The 27,054-nt window shown below is 43.6% G+C and overlaps 1 protein-coding gene across 3 annotated transcripts in view; it reads left to right on the forward strand.

The window, feature by feature from the left end:
• Positions 1-27,054, forward strand: part of LOC127659021 (tetraspanin-18-like) — a 67,097-nt gene that overhangs the window by 12,715 nt on the left and 27,328 nt on the right. The gene's annotated exons all lie outside the window — the stretch shown is intronic.

Raw genomic sequence — 27,054 nt, forward strand, 5'->3', positions numbered from 1 at the left:
ACCTGCGTGCAGTTCGCGATCTTTGTTCGTGTACCAGTAGTCAAGAGGATTGTCTCGTTCTGTGTTCCGCAACTGCATTCGGGTCCTTGGATAACATATAACGTGCGAGTAAGGGCAGCTGGTGGAGTTTCTGGTGCCCCCCTAGCACCTGAGCAATGAGGGGCGGGGAGGCAAATATTTTCGGCCTTTTTTCTCTTTCGCCCAAAACAAAAAATTTAATTTTCGGCCGAACATTTTTGGTGGCCGAAATGTCAGTGCATCCCTAATATAATCATGTTATTAAAGGTGCTGTAAGCAATTTAACTATTCTACCTCCACTAGACTGAGCCGTTGAATTAGCCACGCACCCTCTTTCCAAACCCTGCAGTAACAAATGAAGAAGATGGGGTAACTACAGAACAGTATGGGGCTAGGGAATACATTTGAGAAAATATGAAATATATTTATGTCAAATTTGATTCATAGATGACGTACAAAAAACTGTTTAAAGCTATATAACATTCAGACGATGTAGAAGGTCACAACACAACTGGTTCTTCAAAATGGACCAATAAAACAATGGAAGGATCCATTTGTTTTAAATAGTTATTTCTCCTAAACAATTATATACAAAAATGAATGTTCTTTTTTATTTTGTTTGTTTTGATGATCTGTGACAAGGTCACAACATTTGATTCTAGTACTAAAAACCTTTTTTGGGTCAAAAATGACCCTAAGAAAATAGGAGCGGATATTTGCTGTATTCTTTTCTACTTGATGTTTGGAGGTAGTTATTTTATTGTTGCACGATGAACATATCAAGTTTACATATTGCTTTTTCTTAATTAACCATAGGCATTTTTATCAGGCTCACTGAAAGCACAGACATACCGGTTTATTTTCTCAAAATATTAAAGATTAAGAGTACATCAGGCACTGATCAGGGCCTTATTAGCCTTCTTCTTCTTCTTCTTCTAATTTTTTTAAAATTTTTTTTACTGTTTTGCCTTTAATTTGACAATATTGGAGAGGTGACAGCAAACCAAAAGGAGTAGAGTAGAGAGGGAAGTGAGATCAGGAAGTGACCCAAGCCAGTGTCAAACTGGGGTCGGCTGCACATTAGCTCTACCGCAAAACATGTCAGGGCATGTGCACAGCCCACCAGACCATGTCTCTGTCAATAAAGAGTTCCTTTGTCCAGAGCTCCACCTGTGAGCATTTTGGATGCTTCTAACCCAGCCATGATCAATGGCCACCCTGTAGATCGCAGATTTGAGCTTGTAAATGCAGGGGCAGTGCATTGAGGAGGCCACCAGGGCCCATCTGAAAAGCTTTTGAAAGATCAGTATAGGGCTGAGAACATGGGTAAAGCTCACAGGTGTCTGTGTTCATTTCTACTTTCTGATGCAAGTCAGGGACCTGCACCATGCAGTGCATGGGATAATTAGGATGAAAAAGAGAGGAGACAACATTTTATTTAATGAGTCAGTTATATCATTCCAGGCTGCATGTACTGTAGGTTTGGATGAGTGTCTTTGTGGGGAATTTCCACGAACACGCAGAAGTTCCATCTGTTCCTGTTTTTCATCTGCAGTGTGTGAATCTTTCTCATTTTCTTTGGGCTTAGCCCAGGGAACTGGTTAGGTCTGCGTTTGACTGCATTGAGGTGTTTCTCTTGTTCCTTTGCACTGTGTCCCATCTTTTAGGCAACCTCAGAGCTTACAATGTTATTGTACGATCATGTAAAATGTATTGTACAATTAAAATGTGTGTTAATATATTACATATTGTATGTACAAGTTTTAATTTAGAGGTAAAGTTCTTTCTTTCTTTCTTCTGTGGAACACAAAACAGGGTTGAATAATGGCTCTGGTCTGCCAAGCTTATAACAGGACAAAATAAATATATAAATAAATTAACTCAATAAAACCACAGTAAAAGTAATCGATGTGACTCATGTAATATATTAGTCTTGTGAAGCGAATAAACAGAATAAAATGTAAGTAGTTATCTTCTCCCAAATCAAACTCATCACTCGAATTGGTAAGAAATCAGTGCCCCTGAGCATTTTTCTTTTTGAGCAGTGATCAAACAAAATCATTTATAAAGTACTTAAATCAAATATGGCAACTATGTCAAGAACTTAATGTGAACTCATTGGTTCTCGTCGCGTCTCGAGACCAAACATCATGATACCAAATGTCATGACACCATGTCATTTTTTCTTTAAAGAAAGGAAAAATTATATGATAATGTGTGATAATTTTTCTGCTGTGGTCTCTTCCACTTCCACTAAGTAAAGTTTAGCTTAAATTTGTAAAACTTCTAAACTAATCCCTATAACTGATCCCTATAACTGAAAATTGATGTCTTTAAATCCATTAAATCCACATTCTGAAGTCAATTGTTATGTTTGCCAACTTCCTCTTGCTATTACGTCTGCAGCATATTGAACAATGTCCAGGTTGTGCCTATAAGCCTTCTTTATAAAAACATTTTGATGGAGGATGGCTTCTGCTATCTATAAGCTATGGAGAATATTTCTGCCTAATATTTTTTTTTCTGTCAGTCGTGTTACAGTACGCACAAAATGTATTTCCAAGTGACAATAAATAGTCTTTCAGGAAACCGTTCTGGGACTGCAAAATTTGTTCATTTACACTGCAAGTGCTTTCCTGTAATCTGTGCTCGCATTCACACACACATCCCAGGATAATCGTATAAAGATGAAAGTGGCATCACGATGTGACATCTAATGTACAGCGTCTTGATGGCCGCTCTTTCATCCTCTTGTAAAAAAAATGAATTGCGTGCTGACGGTTAATTTAATCATCTACACGGATGGCGAGTAGCCTCCCTGGTAGGGACATTTGCATGGTAGACAATTTTATTGATTATATTCCTGCATTTAGGCCTACTTTTATAAATAGCTCATAAGATAATTTCCCTGTCTGTCACTCACTCGAAGTTGTGTCAATCACCTTTGCTTTATTCAGAAAAGTCCAATGAAAATTGGCGAGTGGAATTTGCATGCCGCTCTCTGCCCCGGACATAGGGGTATAAAAGGAGATGATGTGCACCACTCATTCAGGCTTATTCCTCAGAGCCGAGCGCATGTGTAAATTCATCCTGTCACCTTGCTGTCTGCTGGAATTACGGTGCATATCAGCGGTCACCCTCGCACGTATGAGTGTTGTGCTTCACAGGTGTAAAAGAGTATATTCTAAAAGAGTATATTTCCTCTAAAAGAGCTTGCACAAACGATTAGCAACTTTTTTATCTTTCGCCTTTGTGCTGCTGTGTGTGGCCGTTATCGCTCCCCACCGGATGTCTCGCACAACGAGGAAGCTTTTTTTTTCTCGCAGGTTCTCACTGCAAGAACATGCCCATGAGAATGCTGCGGTCGTGGCTCTCTTCTTTGTGAAGCAGAGAGCCGCCGCAGCTGCTTCCCGACCTGGTCCGTCTTGGGTTGAAACTCAGATGGCTGGGGTGGCAAGTGAGTTTGGGGGAGGTTGGTTCGCTGTCCTTTTTCTGCATATTGTGGTGCCGTTTTGTGGTCCGTTCTGCATAATGCGGCTGCTCGTTTTTGTGAGCCACTCAATGGGTAATTTGCATGCATGCAAAATTTAGGAGGGAATTTAGGGTCTTGAAATATGTGAGCTATGAACTAAATTAAACTGTCCTTATTAGGTAATGAAATGTATAACGGAATTAGCCACGTTCGACAACTATTATAAATTAGATAAGTAACAAATAACTAGATTATTTGTCTTAATAGATTCTCCACCATTGAAATCGTAATACAACGTCTAGTTGTATCAGCTCACAATTTCTACAGTAAGGAATTACATTTAGAGGCCTTCTCATGGGTTTGTGTACCATAGAGAGTGATGAGCTTTCTCTGGACGTTGAGTCCTGAGCTCCCTTGGACCTCACATGGCATGGAGTCAAAGTGAAGTTGAAGAGAGAAAAGAGAATATGTTCTTCCTGTTTGGAACTATTTGAACTGAAATTGGCCGCATCCCCCAACTGTGTCCTGCCAGTCAGAAGTGACTTTTCAGAGTCACATGGTCAACTGGGCTGTCTTTCCCAAGAGTTGAGTTATGGTCCTTTGTTTGAGACTCTTTAACATTTAGTGAAAAAATAGTGCATATTTAATCATGAGCTTTTATATCTTGAGAATGGTACAAGAGACATGATATACATTTTCACCAGATTTCTCTTCATATACAAACAAATGCTTAATTATTAAACATGACATTTTTTTATGGATGTTATATGTGTAGGTAATAAAACATGAAAATCCCTGGTTACACAATCATATTGGTTTTACACATCATTGTATTTTATCAAGTTAAGCCTTATAGTTACCATTCTTAGTAGAATGAGATGAATCAAACAAAATTAAAGATTATATTTATCAATTAGAGCTGATTGCACATCGCTACACATATTTGAAAGAGTTCCATCAGTCTATAATCATTAATTTGTCAGTGATTTTCAGCATTATCTAGCAAGGCTAGATTAAGAGGAAATGTCTTAGAGTTGTGCAAATCTGATGGTCCTTGTAACCTTACACAGAACAGCCTGGTGTGGTGGTTCTTGCGAAGGCCGGTAATTTAGGACGTGGAAACATTCCAAACTGAAAGCCTGGGTTTCTCATTTCAAATCATGTTGTTGGAATTCTTCTGCATATATAATCTTACAATGTCAACACTAGATAAATGCATGACCATATTTGGCTACTTACTGTAAGGCGCTCCTTATGTTTACATGAAGGTTAATCTACTGAAAATGAGGGTTGCAATTTTTGGTATTCAGGCTGTGTTTTAAAAATTACATTAATTTACTGCTAATGTATATCTGTTAAAAATAACTTTGATAGAAGATACAAATTCCAGTTTATTAAAACTTCACATTGTAGACTGTGGAATATTTCAGACCTTACTTAAAATTTGAAATTAAGTCAAAGAATAAAAAGCTGTGTGAATAGTGCCATTCATTAACCGTTCTACATATTTAATAGAACTTTGAAACCGCGTCCTAACCACACGTGCCACGACACGCAATCAAAAGTATCTTTTCCATGCAAAATATATTAAGGACAATGTCTAAAAATAAATCAAAACATTACATATCTGTGGACAAAAAATTATTAAAAGAAACTTTTCCACCAATAAGATATAAGTTTGTGAGCAGTGCTTAGGATTTCAGCAAGCACAGACCGAGTTTAGCTCAAGAAAATTCAACCTACTACTTCTGAATACACAGTGAGGACAGTTTGTTTAAGTACACAGAAGTCTTAGAGCCTAACAAATTGCATGTCACACTCGGTAGAAAATTAAATGTTCTTTGTGTGAAAATGCCTTAAATCTTAAAATCTGCACTCTTTACATCTTGAGTAGATCCATAACATCTTTTAACTTATATTGTCTATGGCATATAATATTTTCCTGACTCCCAGTGGATTTAATTTATTGCTTTTGGCTCTTTCATTCATCCGTCAGACTGTTGAGTCTTACAAACCTCTGCATACATGTAGTTTGGCTAAGTAATGGATTCAAGCTTTCATAAATGTCTATGTTTATGTAACCTGGAATTGGAAAATGGAAGAACTAGCATTTACAGGATCTGGTCCCTTTGATCCCATAATAATTTTTCAGCAGCACAGGCTTCTTGCTTCACCTTGGCTCTCATTCTTTCTCTCTCAGGTGATTTGATTTACTATGCAGGTCATGCAGCATAAACCACTGAAAGTAATTTTTTGTTAAAAAGTTTTTATTTTAAAAGCTAGAAATGAATGTAATTGTGGTCAGGCCAAACCATTTCTCATGATTTCAAATAGAAGTATTAATTTAAAGACATCCAAATATTTTTGTCTGGGAACATAAGCTGTATTATTATTTTTGATGTCCATTATCTCATTATTGTAGTTTAGTTCTAAAGCATAAAATAATTAATCTCATAGACCTAACTGAACATGTTGTAAAGAGTGGACCAAGGATCCATTTGAACTGAACTGTACAGAGCATGCAAATATATTCTCCAAGTTTTGAGCTATGAATGTGCAACAGGAAAATATATGTTGCCTTAATGAGACTTCTTTACCGTGGTTGTAGTGCAACATTTTGCATAACCATCTTGTTTTTCTGCCCAATTAAACTAAATGCCCTTTTTTGTCATCTGTTTTCATCTTTTATTCCAATCTGGCAATCTTTGTGGACTACACTTGTGTTATGATTAAAAAAATAACACTTCCAAGATTCATATGGTTAAAATAAAAGCAGAAAGGAGAGGATTGTGGTTGAGGAACGGCTCTACACAATTCATTAGGCATGCTGCTTTACCTGCTGTTCACTGTGACCTGCTGTGCTCTAATGGAAACTGAGCTTCATGTTGGTTTGAAGGGAAACTCTTTATAATTTTTAAGATTTTGTGGACCAGATGGCTTGATTGTGTAGGGTGAGATAACTAGAAATCCTACTGACCCTGAGTGCAGACTTTTTTGCACCTTCCCTTCATTAATCGTGCAAAATGTGGAGTGGAAGTGCACTAACGGCCTTGTAATTTCAATCATTGTTCTGCATTGTGACTACTGATTGTTATGGTTCGTACAAATTAAATAGCTTGTACTCTCCCAAATGCTGTTTACTGGGTGGATTCTGCATGCTGTGGGTTTTAAAGTCAGAGCTATTGCCATGGACCAGTGCTGTAATAAATCACATCGAATCCATCAGGAAGTTCGAACATCTCAGGTAGTGAAAAATGGGGAAGAAATTTGGCAATGCAGTAAATAAAAATGGAAATCTTATTTGAACATGAACATGTCGGCTGTCTGTCCTGGGTGTATGAAAGTGTTCCTTTAGGTGTATCTCCTCTTTGTCTTTCCTGGTGTTTCATGGTTGCTAGTTCTGCCAATCTTTCATACCCACATCATGTTACTTGGAAAGGAACTAAAAAATGTCTAAGAATGACACAATTGTCATATTTTATTACCATTCAGCAGCATCCATTTCATTGTGTGTGTGTGTGTGTATACCCTTGTGATTAAATATGTTTGTGAATATCAACATGCCCGTACAGGAAGGTAATTCTACACTCTGAGGGCTTGCTGGACTGGAATGCAGTTGACATGCTGGTCTAGGCTGCTTTATTGTGCAAGTTTGGTGATGGTCTGGTGGACTACCAAAGTCATACATTCAGGCAGGCTATCACATACAAATTTGTCAGCTGTATTACCCTCATTGCAATTCATTTTTTGAGGAGGTGCTCTGTACTCTCCTAGAGAATGTTTTCCTATTTAGCCAAATATGCCAGTATCTGCCACTGCAGCCAGAGTGGACTGACCTGAAGATGTCAGAACTTGTTCTCTCTTTAAATGTTTGAATATTTGCTTTGTATATTTTAATCGGTTTCAACAGCCAGCCCACAAGTTGACCGGCCCACCTGGAAAAGTCCCATGATGTCCATCCCTGAACATGTCAGGGTATCTTTTATCATAACCATTCACACTGAACCATCATATCCAGTGACTTCATGCAAAGGAATCGTTGAGCCAATCATTGTTCAAAAGACTGATGAACTTAAGCTGATGTTCATTTTTCTCAAACATGCTTTTGAGTGAAAGGTGGAGATAAAAAGACTGTTAAATATAAATGTGCTGCACTTGGTTAATGTGAAGTAGGGCTGGGACGATTCATCGAATCGATGTCATTGATTACAGAAATACCTCGATTTGCATTTACATGCGTCGCAATGGAATAATTAAAATGGCAGCGCCCGGTTTAAGCATGGATTCCCACGAAGAACAAGCTGCAGCTAAAATAAACTCGCACACAGTGATCTAAAGCATGGGAGTATTTTAGAATTTAAATAGATTTTTCAGCCCTCTGTGAGTAAATCATTCGCAAATAGCTATGAGTACATTTCGCACTATGTGACCAAAAAATGTCTGTTATTAGCCACTGGCAAGTACATTTTGACATTTCACTCTGATAGAGTTGTGTAGTGTCTGAGGCCCCTTTACTGAATAAAAAGCAGTTGATTAAGAAGCTGGATTCAGCCTCGTGTTTCCCTGCATGATGTCTCAAGAGCACGCTGGAAAAAGCACTTGTGTCTCATTCACTTGAACTCCAAACATCTCAGGGAACCACACCACGGATGTCACAAGAGCAGCTCTTTTGAGAGTGTGTGAAGATGAACCACTTTGATGAGCACGCAGTCTACAGAAGCGTGCGCAAAACGTCCGCGAAAATATAAACAAGGTATTAACGGATTCATTTTGTGAACGCAAAGCACTCCAGTTTTACTTAACAGCTATGTAATGTAAAATATCCGTGGTCATTGTGGGTTTATTCACGTATTGCTAATAACAGGCAGTGAAACAGAGGAGATGTCCTGCTCTATTTCTGTGGAAGTTATAAAATGCAAGAAACAGAATCTCAAAGTTCTCTTACGAGAGGTTCTCTCGTATTGCGTAAGCTAGCTTACGCTACGGGAAAGATTCATCTTTTCTGAGATATTGAAGCCAAAAAATTATCCTTAATTTTTGTATCCATTGTCAACGCAGTGCGGCAGCTGCAGACCTTGAGCGGGCTAGCTAGCGAGCTCATAGGTTGCTCTGCGGCAACTGCTGCAGCCTATAGACGAGCTTGGGCTAACTCGCGATCCAATGAGAGGCGCCCGCGCTCACTGCATCAAAGCCCGCCAAAAGGGCGTGACTAGAGTGCATATAAGCGTAGTTCGTAGGCTGGAACCCTGATTTTCATCTCTTCAGCTGAAGCTCTCCGCGATCGCTGACCTGGAAGCCGCCGCCGCTTGAGGGGCATCTAGCAAGCGTGGACAGCGCTAGAAGAAGCCGCCGCCTCAGCCACCTTCAGCCATCCTGCGAAGCTACGCCATCCGACGACGTATCCTTTTATTAAGCAAGCTAGTTCTCAAGAACTATTCACAAAAGAGTACGAGCGCCTTTTTCAAGATGCCTCGCCCACTTGCGCTTCATGTCGCCTCTTCTCAGCACAGGAGACCGCCACATCATCTGGCGCCTCTGCCTGGGACTGGGGCACGCAGAGCTCGCCTCACTGAGGGCGGATGCGATTTCTGCGAGGAGCTACCGATGTCGACCCCTGCGGCTCGACTCGGCCGTCAAAGCAGAAACCGCCACGCCGCTTTACCCTCAGCCGCAAGAGGAAGAAGCCGCCACAAAGGCTGCCGGAAACTGTGGTTGAAGCGACTGCCTCGCCGAGCCTCTCCTCGAAAGCATCGCTCACCCTCCCCGCCTCGGACGCCAGCAGTTGCCGCCGAGCGGCCGCGACTGCTGCCATCTCGGATGACTGGCGGAGGATAAGGGCTGCTGTTCCATCATGGCTTCGACAGCGAGGAGTGGACAGGCTCCCAAGCCTCCTCCTCAGCCCAGGAATCCAGCAGGACCCGCCGAGTCGGCGGGAGTTAACACGCCTCACACAGGCCGCCGACCGCCTGGGCTCGAGTGGTCACCGCCCCTGAGCAGGCACCCAACAGACTCGACGGCTGCTTTCTTCAAAGCCATCGCCGCTTACACCCGTGCCCGGCCGCCCCTTCCTGCCGGAATTACATACGGAGCTTGCAAAGTCGTGGAACGCCCGCTTTCAGCCAGGACCCGCTTCACACGCCTCCACCTCTCTCGGCCGGTGGACGGCGCCACTGAGAGAGGCTACTCCTCCATCCCCCGGTCGAGGACTCGGTAGCAGCACACCTTTGTCCGCCCCGCGAGATGGCGCTCCAAGCCTGTGCTCCCGCCTAAGGCCTGCAGAGCGACTTCGCCTATGTTGGCCGCTACTATTCCGCCGCCGCCAAGCCGCATCTGCTCTGCACTCAATGGCCGCTTTACAGATCCTACAAGCAGACCTTCTTCGGAGTGGGATGAGAAAGGCAGGCACCCAGAGGCTGTTACTGATCTACGGCGCGACAGACCTCGCCCTTCAAGGCTACCAAAGCTGCAGCCCAAGCTCTAGGGAAGTGCATGGCCTCGCTGACTGTGACCGAGAGACACTTATGGCTAACACTAGCCGACATGGGAGAAGCAGAGCTTCCACGCTCCTCAACGCACCGCCTCTCCAACCGGTCTCTTCGGCTCGCGGTGAGTGGCATTGTTGACCGCTTCTCAGAAGTCCAGAAAGCCACCCAAGCCATGAACCTCTTCCTGCCGCGCCGCTTAGCTCCTCTGCAGGCCGCTCACGTGATCAGCCTCCTGCACGAGCCTCTTCACAGCTCCAGTTCAACAATCTCAGACTTTCAGCGCCGACAGGGCGGCCGCTCGATCAAGGCTCAGACAGCCGCCGAGACCGCCTCCCGCTGGCCTCGATCTAAGGTAACGCTGAAACCCGAAAGCAGTCGAGTCTTCCTAACTGTGTTGAACAAACGACGGCTCAGTCCCGCCGCCGGACCACTGTCAAAGCTTTACCCCTGTCAGTCCCCTTCTCTCAGGCTACTACAGTGGTGAATTTAGCAGCCAACAAGCCGGTGACACTGCCCGCTTGCTCAGACTCAAACGCCGCTTTCACGGCGACCCAAATAAATCTTGTAAAGAGCAAACATGTCTTATGTGTAGAAAAGTGCCCACAACCCAGTGTTCGCCCTACACACAAGCATAACACATCCCGCGGCCCCTATCAGAGCATGCTCTCATAAAGCTGTTACTTAACCGCCGAAGGCCAGAGTCAATGAAGGCGCTCACAAATGCGCGGCGCTACCATTCTCTGCCCGCTCTGTCACACCGACCAGCCCTATGTGTAGAAAATGTGCCCACAATCCAGTGTTCACTTCTGCACACAAGCACTGCATGTCTCGTGTCCCCACCAGAGCACGCCACATAAAGCGGTTACTGAACCGCCGAAGCGCTAGAGTCAATAAATGCGCCACAAATGCGCAGGCGCTACCATTCTCTGCCCGCTCTGTTACACGGCCAGCAACCATTCCTCTGTGTGTAAGTCCCGCGCTCATGACTATGCTTAGCGATCACGTAACAGATGTGACTCTTTCCCCATTCATTCCAATCGGAAGTCACTCACAAAACAGCCTGTTCATGCTGTCTCGCGAGCAATCATGCATGAACACACTAAACGCAGCCACACATTTTGTTCAGCTCTGTGTGCGGCAATCAGAGCTGAATTGGCCATTCACCCTCTAGCGCTACGCTTCAAAGCGTGGGAAGCTATTCCAGGGATATCCAAGTGGGTGTTAAGCACAATACAACAGGGCTATTTGCTACAGTTCGATCGCCGCCCTCGCTTCAGAGCTGCTCGAAACCACTCGTGAACACGGAAGCAGCGTGCATGCTTCGCTCAGAAATAGCAAGCCTTCTGTGCAAAAGGGCCATAGAAAAGTGCCACCCTCTCTGAGCGAAGTCGGGCTTTACAGCCGCTATTTTCTTGTTCCCAAGAAAGACGGCGGCCTCAGACCCATATTAGATCTCAGGGTTTTGAACAAGGTGCTTGCAAAAGACCGCTCAAAATGCTTACAATCAGGAAACTCCTCGCAGATGTGCGCCAGGGGACTGGTTTATTTCTCTCGATCTGAAAGATGCATACTTTCAGATTCAGATAAATCCCGTCACAGGCCATTCTTGAGATTCGCCGACGGCCAGGTTTATCAATACACCGCCCTTCCGCTCGCCTGTCCTTAGCACCCGCGACTTTCAACGGCGCATGGATGCGGGCGCCGCACTCCTCGCGGAGTCAGGGTTTGCTAATTCTGAACTATTTGGACGACTGGCTGATTATGGCTCAGTCACATATGGAGCTTCTGTCTCACAGAGCAGTTCTCCTCAGCCATCTGAACAGTTTGGGTCTTGCAGTCAATTGGACCAAGAGCTCACTACAGCCCAGTCAGACCATTTCCTTCCTGGGAATAGAACTAGACTCGTGGCAATGACGGCTCGCTTATCTACACAGCGCGACGCCGTGTTCAGCTGACTAGCCGCGATCTTTTCAGATGAACAGCCTCACGCTCTGAAGAAATTCCAGAGAGTGCTAGGTTACATGGCCTCAGCCGCAGCAGTACTTCAGCTGGGTTTACTGCACATGCTCGCTTCAGCATTGGCTAAACACCGCTGCCTCGCCGGGCTTAGGCCACAGGCCGCCAGCCCATCAAGGTGACTCAGACCTGCATATCAGCTCTGCAGCCCTGACAGTGGCCGAATGGTATCAGCGGGAGTGACAATGGGAGCTGTATCTCGCCGAAAGTCATCTCGACAGACGCGCCCAACACGGGTTGGGCGCCGCCCGCGAGGGCTCTCCGTTTTCGCCTATGGTCAGTTCAGGAAAAGCTCCTTCACATAAATTGTCTGGAAATGATAGCGGTCGAGCACGCCGCGGCGCTTTCTCCCGGTCATTCAGGGTCACCACGCCCTGGTCCGCTCGACAACAGATCTGTGGTATCCTACCTAAACCGCCAGGGCGGTGTCAGATCCAGGAACCTCTTCCATCTGACAAAACGCATACTGAGTTGGTCCCAGTGCCACCTGCGCCGCTGAGGGCGACGCGACGCGCCAGGCCACCTGAACGACGGCCCGACAGACTGTCCAGAGACAATATTCCCCAGGGAATGGTCCCTGCACGCCAAACAGTCCAGACGTTATGGCACCTATTCGGCAGAGCAGAGATAGACCTCTTTAGCGCCCAAAGAGAACTCTCACTGCCCAGTATTTTTCTCGAAGCGAGGACGCCGCTGGCCCAGGACTGGCCCAGACGCTCGCTTACGCTCTTCCCTCCCGCCTCGCTATTGCCACAGGTAATGCAGAGGATCAGGGAAACGGCCACCGGTGCTCCTCATAGCCCCGCTGGGAGAATCAGACATGGTTCCCGAGCTTACGCAGCTGTCACTGACAGCCGCGGCCCATCCCAGTGAGAGCAGATCTCCTCTCTCAAGCTCACGGCACAATCTGGCATCCCCACCCAGAGCGCTGGGCGCTGCATGCGAGTGATCAACGACCACCCGCCGCCTGCCAGAAGGAGTAATAAACACCATCATACACGCTTAGAGCCCCTTCCACGAGAAGACTCTATGCGCCAAAATGGTCTGTGTTCTCAAAATGGTGCACCGACAGAGACCTGGACCCACGGACATGTGGGGTGTCGTCGCTGCTCAGATTTCTACAAGAGCTGCTGGATGAGGGCAGATCCCCATCCACGCCAAAGTGAGTGGCGGCCGCTGCGGCGCTCGCTGAACCCCTGCACGGCCAGTCATGGGGTAAAAACGAGCTGGTCATCCGCTTCCTCAGGGGAGCTAGAAGGATGAACCCCCGCGCTCCATCGGTTCCTATCTGGGATCTTTCTATAGTTCTCAAACTATGAAAGCCCCCTTTCGAACCACTTCAATCCGCGGATTTGAAATACCTTTCACTCAAAACCGCTTTTCTGACTGCCCTGTCATCAGTCAAACGTGGGAGACCTTCACGCTGTCTGTCACGCCATGCGTGTCTTGAGTTTGGACCAAGTGACTCCAAGGTCATTTTAAAGCCTAGACACGGCTATGTTCCCAAGGTGATCGGTACTCCTTTCAGAGCACAGGTCATTTCCTATCGGCGCTGCCAGCACCGGATAGCGAACGCGACGCCAATCTCCTTTGCCCGGTCAGAGCACTGAGATTGTATACTGCACGCTCCGCTGCTTTCAGACGCCCGAGCAGCTTTTCGCTTCGCTCGAGGGCGCACCAAAGGTCTCGCCTCGAAACAGACACTATCTAGATGGATAGTGGACGCTATTGCTGCTGCATACGCCGCCAAAGATCTGCCATGCCCGTTGGGCATTAGGGCTCACTCCACTAGAGGCATGGCATCCTCGTGGGCATGGTCCAGCTGAATTTCCATTCACGACATATGTGTGGCAGCGGATGGACTTCCCTCCACCTTTGTCAGATTTTACAATATGGAAGTGCCCGCTCTGCAGGCAAAACTACTAGCGGTTTATCACGCTACAGCTCCCCTGGTGAGCTGCACTGATGGGACACATTCCACACAGACCGCACCGCCGCTCTGTCGCTCCCGGCCCTACTATGTGCTTATGTATTACACAATCAATGACCCGCATTCTTGCCGGCCAAATATTATTTCCCACTCATAAGGGCTCCCCGGTCCCCCTTAATTCCCTGGGGCTTATACAGTGGATGCTTGAGCGCGACGGCGCTGGACAATGGGTCCTCGTGAGCGTAGCTAGCTTACGCAATACGAGAGAACCTCTCAGAAGAGAACGTATCGGTTACCTAACGTAACCTCGGTTCTCTCTAGATGAGGGAACGAGTATTGCGTAGCCGGCCGTGCTCGCGCCACTCAGCTTACTTTTCGCTTCAGTCAATGAAAACCAGGGTTCCAGCCTACTTAACTACGCTTATATGCACTCTAGTCACGCCCTTTTGGCGGGCTTTGATGCAGTGAGCGCCGGACGCCTCTCATTGGATGCGAGTTCGCCCAAGCTCGTCTATAGGCTGCAGCAGTTGCCGCAGAGCAACCTATGAGCTCGCTAGCTAGCCCGGCCAAGGTCTGCAGCCGCCGCGACTGCGCTGATAATGGATACAAAAATTAAGGATAATTTTTGGCTTCAATATCTCAGAAAAGATGAATCTTTCCCGTAGCGTAAGCTAGCTTACGTAATACTGCTCCCTCATCTAGAGAGAACCGAGGTTACGTTAGGTAACCGATACGCTTTCCTTCATGAGAAATAAGGGCTTGTGAGTTAATCAGAGAGCCTTAAAATAATGTGTGAAATTGAAGGTTTAAGGGAGAAATATTTTACTATTGCACAATATAATATAATATAATATAATATAATATAATATAATATAATATAATATAATATAATATAATATAATAGCTGTACATGTTGGCTGGGTTACAAAAGAAGCAAAACAAAACATTGAAAAAGTCCAATGGATCAAAAGTCAATCAGACAAATAAAAGAGATATAATTTAGTTATTTAGTTAATTATCATATTTTGATAATTAAAATATTATTTTAATTATTTTAAATGTTATAATTTTATTTGACTGTCATTCATATGTTTCTGAAGCCTGAAAAGGAAATAATATACCCTTATTTTATTATATGACCCAAGCTAAATTTGTATAAATTACATATTGGTTATATGGTCATTAATCGTCATATTCGTGAAACACCTAATACAGACAATGAATCGTCATAATCCTAAAACAGGCAATTAATCGTCATAATCACAATTATTTGTTTGATAATTAATTGTCACCCAAATTTCACAATCGTGACCCCTAATTTGAATTATTAGGTTCCTACCTTGTGAATTGTTTTGTTACAAATGTGTACGAAATTTAAAACAGTGACAACAGCTTGTATCTGTCACGATTCACTGTTGTCTGCCCTTTGTTTTGCCTCTGTCATCTGTTCACCATAGACTACACTTCCCATAATTCTCTGCCCTCATCACTGCCAGCTGTCTTCCATTGTCCTCACCTGTGTTTTATCTACTCATTAGTCTTTTTGTATATTATGCCCTGTTGGTTGCTTGTTCTTGGTCAGTTGTTGAATGTATGTACTTGAATGTACCTGAATGTATTACCGTGTTTTGCCCCTTCGTGGATGTTTTATTTTGTTCCTGTGTTTACCAGTCGTTTGTTTTTTTGTTAATTTTCATTAAACTGCACCTAGATCCAGCTCTCTTGACTTTTTCCCAGCGTTACAGAACAACTGACCACAAAATGGATCTAGCGGCGTATTTCATAGAACTAACCCAGGCGGATTTAACAATTCGAGAGTTCTCCCACTTCTTCTCCAGCGTGGCCATTCACACAGCTTAGATGACAAAGCCCTGAAGGATATCTATCGGATTGGTGTACCAACACTCCGATGGGGGGATTTGCCGGAGACCGGTACTTACACATGGAAGGAGTATGTGGAGCTCGTTTTGGAGACATTCGCTACAGAGGAACCACCTCACTCAATCCCAGATTCAGAACATTCCACGCCTGCCACGGCCAACGAGCCAACACCCACGCCTGCCACGGCCAACGCCCATGCCTGCCATGGCCAACGAGCCAACGCCCACGCCTGCCATGGCCAACGAGCCAACGCCCACGCCTGCCATGACCAATGAGCTGGAAGTCTCGTCCGTCCCAGAGCCAGCGTTGCCAGCCTCGTCCTCGGAGGAGGAGAAGAAAGGCTTCTGTTCCCCATTCTCCTTCCACGGCTCCGCGTCCTGAGCCTTCCATAGCCCTGTCTCCTGAGCCTTCCACGGCGCCACCTTCCACAGCTCCATCTCCAGAGCCCTCCACGGCTCTGCCTTCCACGGCTTTGCCTCCTGAGCCTTCCACAGCTCCGCCTCCTGAGCCTTCCATGGCTCCACCTTCCGCGGCTCTGTCTCCTGAGCCTTCCATGGCTCCGCCTTCCACGGCTCCGTCTCCTGAGCCTTCCATGGCTACGCATACCACGGCTCCGCCCTCAGAGTCCTCCATGGCTCCGCCTACCATGGCTCCGCCTACCATGGCTCCACCCCAAATTCCTCCCTGTCTCCTCCTTCCACGGCTCCACCCTCAAAGTCCTCCATGGCTCCGCTTTCCCCGGCTGCGCCTTCCATGGCTCCGCCACTGGAGTCTTCCATGACTCCGCCTTCCACGGCTCCGCCCTCGGAGTTCTCCATGGCTGTGGTCCTATGGCCACCTCTCGGGCCTCCTGACCCAGTCCCTGTCCTGTGGCCGCCCCCCCAGATCTGCTCTGGTCACCTTGGTCTCCTAGCCCTCCGCCTGACCTGCTCTAAGGGGCATATGGCATCCTCAGTGATGGTCACGTCGCTCAGGTTGATGCATATGTGACCGCTTCAGCTCTGGATTCAGACTCGAGTCCCGAGATGGGCACGGCGCCCACAATTAACGAGTAACCGATTACTCGTAAATTAAAATGTCAATTAAAAATATTAAGTATGACACATATGTTAAATATATATTTTGTTTTATTGACAAACTTCAACAAACTATTCTTTTCTTTTTTGGTGGGAAAATGTTTTTAATTAACAATATGCATAATTTTTAATAGAAAACAATGATTATTTTTGCAATTCTGTTTGGTTATGCTAATGCCGCTGAAATTATACACTTCAGTTTTAATGTCCTATAATTTTGTTATTATCTGGAATGAGGTAATGCAGTTGCAAGAATGGTTGTAGCTCTTCATTCTGTAACATAAAAAAATAAAATCCCAAATGCAAGTTATTTTGGGAAATTGCATACCTGCTCAGATATGACCTATAACATAAACAAATTTACAAGTTTAACTACTGGAACATAAATCGTATTCTTGTGTATTGTATTCTAATTTGAATTGCATATAGAGGTCATTGAAGACCTCATGACAGCTGGAAACATGAGTGGAAAATGAGTGCTGCTTTGTTTATCAGAACAGTGATGAGTTATTCATCACACTGTGTTCCAGCCATTTAAGTTAATGTGCCGTATTTTCTTAATCATCTTTTCTCACAGTTTGTAAAGCATGGCAGGTTTTGTAGCCTGCAGAATAGAACGGCTCCTTGAGGATGTAACGATGCTGCACAACAGCTGAAAAGTTACCAAAGGCAAGAATCAATGTTCAGGAAAAAGTGTGGTTTTACAGAATGTATTCTTATCCTGGTGAGGAAAATGCACACTTGAAATTAGTTCATAAAGGTGGTTTGATGCAAAAAAGAAAACAAACAAAACAAAACAAAAACACTCTGTTTAAGCAATACCAGATTACACTTTACATTTTATTTGAGTGTTCTTGTTACAGTGTAATTACACAAGTAAGTACTGAGTAATATTAATTAAAAACATGTAATTACTAGGTTTAGGATTTGGATTAGGGTTAGGGCTAGTTACTTGTATTTATGCAAATTTTACTGTTATTTCCAGGGCTGGACTGGTAATCTGGCATACCGTGCATTTTCCCGGTGGACCGACGCACTTTGGGGCCGATCAGGGGCGGACTGTCCATCGGGAGAACTGAGCGGGCCGGTGGACATAATATGATTTTGTTTATTTTTGCTCCATCAATAAAAATCGTTCCAAACGTGGAACAACTTCAAAGTGGTATAAAAGGTTTTTTACTATTATAACAATAAATAATTTCCATTGAACATGGACTGGCTCTGTTAAACACATGGCAGGTCAAAATTCTTAAGAGAGCCTCAATAAAAGATTAGCAGAATATAAAAAGAAAAGAAAAAACACATAGAATAACTAAATATTATAACATGATTATTTAAAAAAAGTTATTTCGTACTTCTCAAACATTTTTGCAGTTAAAAAAACAGAACTCACATTTTACATATACGTAACCTACTGTATATGATTACAACATTACAAATACATACTATGCATATGTCTTAATTCAATCAGCCATGCAGAATTAAAGGGTTCAAGTAACGAGGAATCTAATTTTCCTTGAAATTTTGACATATAAAATGTCATTCTACTATAAAAATGTACTGTAAATTCCAGAACTCAAAACGTAATCCCAATGCAATAAAAGCAATTATTGAAACCAATCTACCAAAACGCCCCATTTTCTACTTCCGCAACTTCCCTATGTCACATGGGGTACTCAAATGTGCTCACTTTGTTGTAAAAAGAGACAGAGTGAAGGACAAAATAGCCATCTGGACTATTTTGAATAATTTTTATGTACAACAAGTACTACACAGATGTCTTTGACTGTTGTCCAGACTATCAAAAACTCATCTGAATACAAAGTAGTTTTGACTCCCCAACAGATATTTGACTCTCCAACAGATATTTAAGTTTTGTTTGTTGTTTAGGCCTTTGCCCCCTCCTGAAGTCTTTTTGACTTCCTTCTCTTGTTCTGTTTAAATAAATGATTTGTTTTGAATTTTAAACTTGAGTGATCATTTAGCACTGGGATGGGAGAAGGGGAACCCCAAACCTTTTACTTTTGTTACTCCTCCCCAACCCTAGACTGGGGTTGGACGTAAAAATTGGGGGCTCGTCCGGGATCGTTTCTGTTGCTGGTCCTCCTTGTTTGTGGTCCAAACCCTCTGTGTACGAATCCTGTCTATTGACTGGTTCTGTGTCTCTCTCTTTAACAATTCTGTGTCCAAGCCCATCTTGATATTGAGAGACACGGGAGCAACACAGTTGCTCATTCTCGAAAGTGTTTTGCTTTTTTTCAGACTCCTCCACTGGCACCAATACTTCAAGGTGCTGACTTGGGTAGTGTCAAGGTGCTTTTACACAATGTATATGTGAAGTCTGATATCATCACAGGTCCATGTAAGCTAGGGGTGTGTTCTCAGTTACTAGTAGATGGCATGAGTATCATCTTTGGGAGTGATCTAGCAGGGGTTATGGTTTTTCCCCTGTCCAGTTGTTGTAAATGAGCCTGTTGCCTGTGATCAGTCTGACATTTCTAAACCGCCTCGATCAGCATTGACTGCCTGTGAACTGATGTTTACACAATTGCTGAAGTTCAGAGATGATGTGAATCTCTCTGACTCATTCCTGGTTTCTGAGTCAAATCCTATTGGGAGCAAATTGGCTGTTGAAACTGAAATTGGCTTTGAACCTGTTGCTTAGTCTGTAGGGCAAGAATCCCCCTTTAAGTCAAAGTTTAAGTCTGATCCCTACTGTATCAATATAATGCCTTGTGATACTGACCACTCATTATCACCCCTAACTTCAAATGAAAGAATGTGCCCAAAACCTGTGTTTCAGGAGATGTTGACAAAAATGTTACCTGCTGTTTCCACTGCTGTCGCTACGACTGCTTCTAGACCTTAGGGGAATGGACTGGTCAAAAGGGATGCTCAAATCTCCTGTGTGTATTTGCAGAACACGTTGTTGCTGATACACTGTGCACACTGGAGATTAAGTTGTGTGCTGACCTTGTTGACCGTTTATTTACAAACCCAGGTTTGTAATTTAAGGGTGGGGGTGTTACGTCCCAGGACTTATTTTTTTTTTGGTTCCTTCCATTGTCAACATATTTTGTTGACTTACATCTATAGATGTAAGGCATTGGCGTTATTGCAATTGGAGATTCACGTTTTCCTGTTTTGTGTCTCTATATCTCTCTCTTCCTCTGGCCTTCTTGCTGGGTGATTAACATCAGGTGTCTGCAATGATGATTACCAATCACTCCCCTGTCTGGATTGGTTGGTGAGGAGAGGAAAAACAGGATAAATCCCAAGCAGATCTTCACTGCAATGGAACTTCCCTTTTTCCCCATTCCAGACAGTTGGGTTTGATGTATTGCTGCTGCATAGTGTTGTTGTGGTCATCATCTATTGTTGTAAATAGTGAGTTGAAGTAGGGCTGGGCGATTTTGCCCAAAAAAAAAATCTTCGATTTTTAAAGAAAAGTTCGAGTTTCGATTCGATTTTCGATTTTTTTTTTCAATGCACTTAAAAAATGACTGCAGACATCAGATATAGTGTCAAAAGTGCAACTTTATTGCTATGATTGTCCTCAAGAGTTAAAATGCGTAGAATCCCAAAACAAAAAGTAAATGAGGCTCTGTCATTCAACAATTTCAAGCTTTAACCCAGGTTTAAGCAAAAGTGCAACAACTTCACAGTAGCTTAAATTTTCTGTTCAAGAAATCAGATAATTACAAATTTTGTAACATATAACATTACAATTAAAAAAATAAACTCTTCTCAGTATAGTGTGAATATAAAAAAATGAAACATGCCTGTGGCAGACATATAGCCTGCTCAAAGAGTGAACAAATGTAAACTTTTATCTATAACAACAAAACACGTGCTTGTTATATCTCTGAAACATTGTGCATGCTCATTCTAAACATTTTTTGCAAGAAAGATGAGCCTGTCCACAACCTCTGGCTTAAGGCAGGCCCGGTTGCAGGTAACTATTCCCCCACCCACACTAAATACCCTTTCTGAGGGGGCACTTGTGGCTGGAATAGAAAGATATTTTTTAGCCAGTAAGCTTAGCCTTGGAAAGTTGGGCTGATGCAGCTTCCACCATTCAAGAGGATTTGTGTCTGGCTCTATGTCTGGAATAAGGAAATATGTTGCAAGCTCAGTCTCAATTTTTGTTTTCTCAGATTGTGGGTGTGGCGTGGTGGATGGTGCACTGTTTTTAAAGAAGGCACCCAGAGTCATTTTCTTTTTTGGTGGGGTGTTCTCTTGAACAGCTGAGGGACGAGCTTCCTCTGTGGTAGAGTTGCAGAGAGCAGAGATCTCAGACACTGCTCTTTTTTTGACAACTTCCAGTTTGCTAGCATCAATGTAGGTTGTACGGAACCTCAGGTCTAAAAGTGTGGCCATGTCCAAAAGTTCCTCTTTCTCCAAATCACAGTATTTACTTTCGAGGTAACGCATGATGTTAGCTTTGATTGTTTTTGTTAGCTCCAAATCTTCCTCCTCTGGCAGGAGACTTGTTTTAAACAAATACAGCACTGGTTTGATGCATGACACACTGACATATGATTCCCAGTTGTGTGTGTCATCATCTTACCCAAACATTGGAGTGTCCGTGCTCAATTAGAGCTTAGATCGGGCCCAAAAAATCAAGCCCGACCCTACCCGAGCCCGTGCACGTTGTGTCTGAGCCCGGATTTTCTCACATGTAATAAAGACACAATAATAGCTCCATAATGTTCTGGCTATTAAATTATGAGCAAACAGTACTTTACAATGTGCAAGTATGTGCACCTATTTATTCTTACACCAACTCTTACCTATAGCGTTGTGGAGTCTGTGGCCAAAACACTGCAAGCTGGGCCAGTTGTTGTCCTTAAGGGCTTTTATGATGTTGGTGCCACTATCAGTTGTCATGCAGACGAGTCGTTCCTCCGAAAGTTCCCAGGAGCTGAGAGCGTCTTTTAAGCCATGGGCAATTATCTCACCAGTGTGGTTGTCAGGGAAATACGCTGTCTGAAGGCAGATGCTGCGCAGAGTCCAACTAATGTTGATGTAGTGAACCGTCAGACTCAGATATGGCTGCATCGTCCGGCTGGACCACAGGTCCGTTGTGGCTGAGTAAAACTGCATCTCCTCCAGCTCACTTTTCCCGAGTTGTATTGTACAGGTGAGGCAGCGCTACATCGGCGAAATACTTGCGACTGGGGACAACGTACCTCGCATCTAATACTTTCAGCATGTGATTAAAGCCTCGCTTTTCGACAGAATAAATTGGCAGCATGTCTGTGGCAATATAAAACGTGATCGCCTCTGTAATCGCTTTCCATCGCGCTCCGTTCTTATCATAAAGCACACAGTTTGTAAAGCTCTCAGGAAGTGTAGTTTGCTTTTTAGCAGGTGTGCTAGAGGAGCCGTTTTCGCTACGGAGCTGGCTGCACTTCTCCCATTTTTCGTGATGTTTATTCCTCAGGTGCTGGAAAAGATTTGTTGTACTGCTGCTTCCAGTAGCAACAGCCTTGAAACATATTTTGCAGCAAGGCTTCGTCTGTGTTTTGTCTGCTGCATCAAAACCAAACCAGTTCCAAATTACGGAATTACCTTTGCCTTTCTTTGGAAGTAACGTTAGTTCTCTGCTACACGCTGCCATGTTGTTTTGACTGTGTTATGCGGGGCGGGGGCTGGCTCATATCGCGCTACGGTAACGCACAAGGACGAAACGCGGAAAAGTCCGAAAAAACTATTGTGGCAAAAAAACTCGAGTTTGTAAAATAAAAATCGTTTTAAACTACAAAATCGATAAATCGATTAAATCGATTTTTTGCCCAGCCCTAAGTTGAAGGTAACTTGTTGACATTAACCTTAATCATTGTGTGTTGTATTTGATGTATTGCTACTACATAGTGTTGTTTTGGTTGTTATCTACTGTTGTAAATAGTGAGTTGAAGGTAACTTGTTGACGTTAACCTTAATCATTGTGTAAATATTGTAAATAGTAAATATTGTAAATACTAGTTAAGTGTGGAAGCTTTAGGCAGGTGGGTGCCATTTTGTTCAACCTTTTATCTTTTCTCCTGTGTTTTGGTTAGTGAGGGAGGTAGGTAAGTTAATGTTGTTTATTTGCACTTTTTCTTTTGTAGGTTAGGTAGTTTTGACTCCCCAACAGATATTTGACTCTCCAAAAGATATTTAAGTTTTGTTTGTTGTTTTGGCCTTTGCCCCCTCCTGAAGACTTTATGACTTCTTTCTCTTGTTCTGATTAAATAAATGATTTGTTTTGGATTTTAAACTTGAGTGATCATTTAGCACAGGGATGGGAGAACGGGAACCCCAAACCTTTTAATTTTGTTACTCCTCCACAACCCTAGACTGGGGTGGGACATAACAATATGGATATGCAAAAAATCTAATTTTTAGTAGCAGTCTGAACAAGGCCTAATTGGCCGATAAATATCAACAGCCAATAAATAATTGCATCCCTAATATATCAAATATATCAATGTGGCAGCGGGGGCGTGGTCAAGCGCCCGTCCGGGAGAGAAAAGCGGTAAGGGCGCTCACACCTGAGCTAAATGATGACTAACACCTGTCTCTGATTGCAGTAACATGAGGAGAGCGGCATAAAAAGGGCAGGAGCGACGGAGCACAGGAGGGAAAAAGAAGCAAAGACTGTCTCTGCATACCCTTTAAAGAAAAGATTAAAAAAAGACTTACCCTTTAAGTTGACGCTGGTTTCCTTGTTTTGTGTTACATTGGTGCTGAAACCCGGGAAGGAGGAGGGATGCCCGTCGCAGAGTCCTCGACACTGCCGTCCACCCAGGGGAGCGCCGCTGCCATCTGCCGGGTGACGGAGTAGCCCGATCGCCCGGATGCGGGGCAGAACGCGCCTCCGCTTTTCTGGCGGCAAATGGGGACACTCCTCCGCCCCTGGCAGCGGCTCTACCGCTCCGGGCGGTCGGAGAGTTTCTTCCCTCCTCCCCTCGCGGACGGCGGTCTTCCCTCGACCCCTCCGCGTCTCTGGGGACGGCAGGGCACTCCTCCGCCCCCGGCAGCGGCTCCCTCGCTCCAGGCGGTCGGGGTATCCAGTCCCCACTTGCCCCGCGGACGACGGCCGTACCCCGCATCCGGGCGGTCGGGCTACTCCGTCACCCGGCAGATGGCAGCGGCTCTCCCCTGGGTGGACGGCAGTGTCGAGGACTCTGCGACGGGCATCCCTCCTCCTTCCCGGGTTTCAGCACCAATGTAACACAAAACAAGGAAACCAGCGTCAACTTAAAGGGTAAGTCTTTTTTTAATCTTTTCTTTAAAGGGTATGCAGAGACAGTCTTTGCTTCTTTTTCCCTCCTGTGCTCCGTCGCTCCTGCCCTTTTTATGCCGCTCTCCTCATGTTACTGCAATCAGAGACAGGTGTTAGTCATCATTTAGCTCAGGTGTGAGCGCCCTTACCGCTTTTCTCTCCCGGACGGGCGCTTGACCACGCCCCCGCTGCCACAATCAAATATGTCAAAGCTTCTCAAAAAGCAAAGGATAATGCGAGACAAAATAATTAGCATTGATTATTTTTGTTGTTGTCTGGTTTTGAGCAAAGCAGAAACAGGTAGAAGGTGATAGGTGAGGCAAGTGCATGCAAATAAATCACGTTCAGATTTTCTGTCACTGATCAGCTATGGTCTTGCCTTTTGGCTATCTGCTTTGGTCCTCCTGATTATTTCATTGTAACACTTTGATGTGATCTGGTTAGCTCTGTGTACCTCAGATGGTTTCCAGCAACATTTATTGGTACTCCGTTTTCCTCTCTGTTTGTTTCCATGGAAACAGATGAACGTTTCAGTCCTTAAGAGGCATGCCCTATACTAACTCCCCACCATTGCTAATATGTTCTTGATGCTGTTTGCTCAAAAGGTACAGAGGGTGACAAAGAGGTTTACTACATAGTGCATTAAAGCTGCACTACAGATTTTTTTTAGGTAAAATATTTACAAAAGTACATAAAAATCAGTGTTCAAAACCCTGTCCTTGCCTTACACCAATTAACTCCGGTATGGTTGGGCGATATGACCAAAATCTTATATCACGAAATGAGTAATTTTATATCACGATAATGATATATATCACAATATAGTAAAAGTTTTCTGGAAAATAAAAAAATTGGTTTATATATAAATTAACCATATTGTAATGCCTATATTTGAAAGTCCTGAATTAAATACTTTATAAATTAAAACTACTTCCTCTTTATTTGGAACAAGACAATGTCAAAGTAAATAAATAAATAAAAATCAACTTTACCAAAATGCTAAATATAACAGTATGCCACATTTCAGATTAAAATGTTGTAAAATATTATTATTATTATTATTATTATTATTATTATTATTATTATAGACTTTGCTCAAGAAACTTAAGATCTTCTTAAAGCAATGCGACAAAGAAAATAAAATGTATGTAAAAGAAAATGTCAAATGAAAATAAACACTTCTTGAAGAAAATGAATATATTAAATAAATATCACTTCTTGCTAAATAAATAAAAAAATGACAGAATTAATCCAGAGTTCATCTTTTGGCTTTCATCATTTCCTTTTGCGTGCTTCATTTTGAGGTGATGAAACAGATTGCTTGTTTTACGAGTTATTATTGTTGAGTGAACCACAAATGTTACACCTGTTTTAATATCAAGCTCCTCTTAATTTTCTTGACCTGCTTGAGAGTCGTCCCGTTCTGAGGTGATTTCTTTCTCTATTTGGGGTTTCCATGGGTCAAAAATTGAGTAGCGCAAGTGATCCTGCTCTGAGCTAGCTCTCCTGTCTCTGGAGCACAAATATCAGACAGCCTGCTGGAATTGCACACTCTTCGGTGCTCCAGAGACAGTCACATGAAACATCTGCGTGTCAGATGAGAAGAATATTTTGCACTTTTAAAGCAGCAAGCGTGCATAAATGTCATTAAATTTGCTTGCGCGGCCAAAGAAAAATGTTTAGTGCCGGGAAAACCCTGTCCATGTTTCTTAAATTGTCTCAGTTTCACATGAAGCCCTGCCCACTGATAGATAAGCTCACGCTGCGCACATGAATATTTACATATTATAATATACATAATAAAGCGAAATCTCTATCGGTTGACACCTTATATCCACGCCAAAATATGGATAACGTCACATCACAAAGCCCTAAACTGCGTTAAGCCTACAAAAATGATTTGTATTTTGAGCTGTGGGGTTGGATAATTGCAGGCTTTTGTCATTCCTTCATGTGTTTTTACTGAATGTCCGTAAACTAAGAAAAGATGTACCTACCGGCTGTTGCGTGTTCTGGCTGGTGAAACTATGGTGTTCAATCAGTCAGTCACAAGTTCAGGACAACAGCATAAGGACATCAGTCTGAATAACTGTTTATCTGTTTGGCAAAGTTGTTTACTTGCTATACTGCTTTGATTTATTTTCTGGTAGGGTTGTTGAAATTTATATTGGTTGTCATGCTTTTATGAATCGAACATGTGTTTACCGATCACGATGTATCTAGTTATTACGGTGTGGCGGAGCAGAACTGCCCACTGCCCCTTTAAGGATCCACCACCACCAACTAAAATGGCTGCACGTTAGATTACCAGGTGTCAACAATAAAGGCAACAGTCGTTCAAAAAAGAGAAAGAAGAGAGATTTGAGACTGGTTTGAGGTGAAGTTGAGGTGTGCCAAGCTGTGTAAGGAGAAAGAAAGTTTGTTTTTGTGCACTGTGATGTGGATAAGGAATGTGATTGGAGGAAAGAGGAAGAAACAACAAAAGAACTAATTTGACAGTGCTCATCACCAGAGAGTGAGTCCTGGATATCATAGCCATTCATGCCGGGTGGCATGAGTTCACACACACACACACACACACACACACACACACACACACACACACACACACACACACACACACACACACACACACACACACACACACACACACACTTTAATAATTATTGTTGCGTGTTTTGTTCTGTTGTGATTTATGTATTTATGATTATTTCTGGTATTTTGTTGGAGTGAGTCCTTGCCTTTTGTTTACCATTTTCTTTATGCTATTTGAATAATACACTTATGTTTTGAAATTTGATACACTCTTATTTTGTGAATTTTTATTGCATGTAATTTGTGGCTTTTAAGAGCTATCTGGGATAGAAGTATTCATTTTGATGGGCCTAAACCTGTCTGGCACCCGA

Source organism: Xyrauchen texanus, chromosome 2 (assembly GCF_025860055.1).
Source record: "Xyrauchen texanus isolate HMW12.3.18 chromosome 2, RBS_HiC_50CHRs, whole genome shotgun sequence".
Taxonomy (NCBI): domain Eukaryota; kingdom Metazoa; phylum Chordata; class Actinopteri; order Cypriniformes; family Catostomidae; genus Xyrauchen; species Xyrauchen texanus.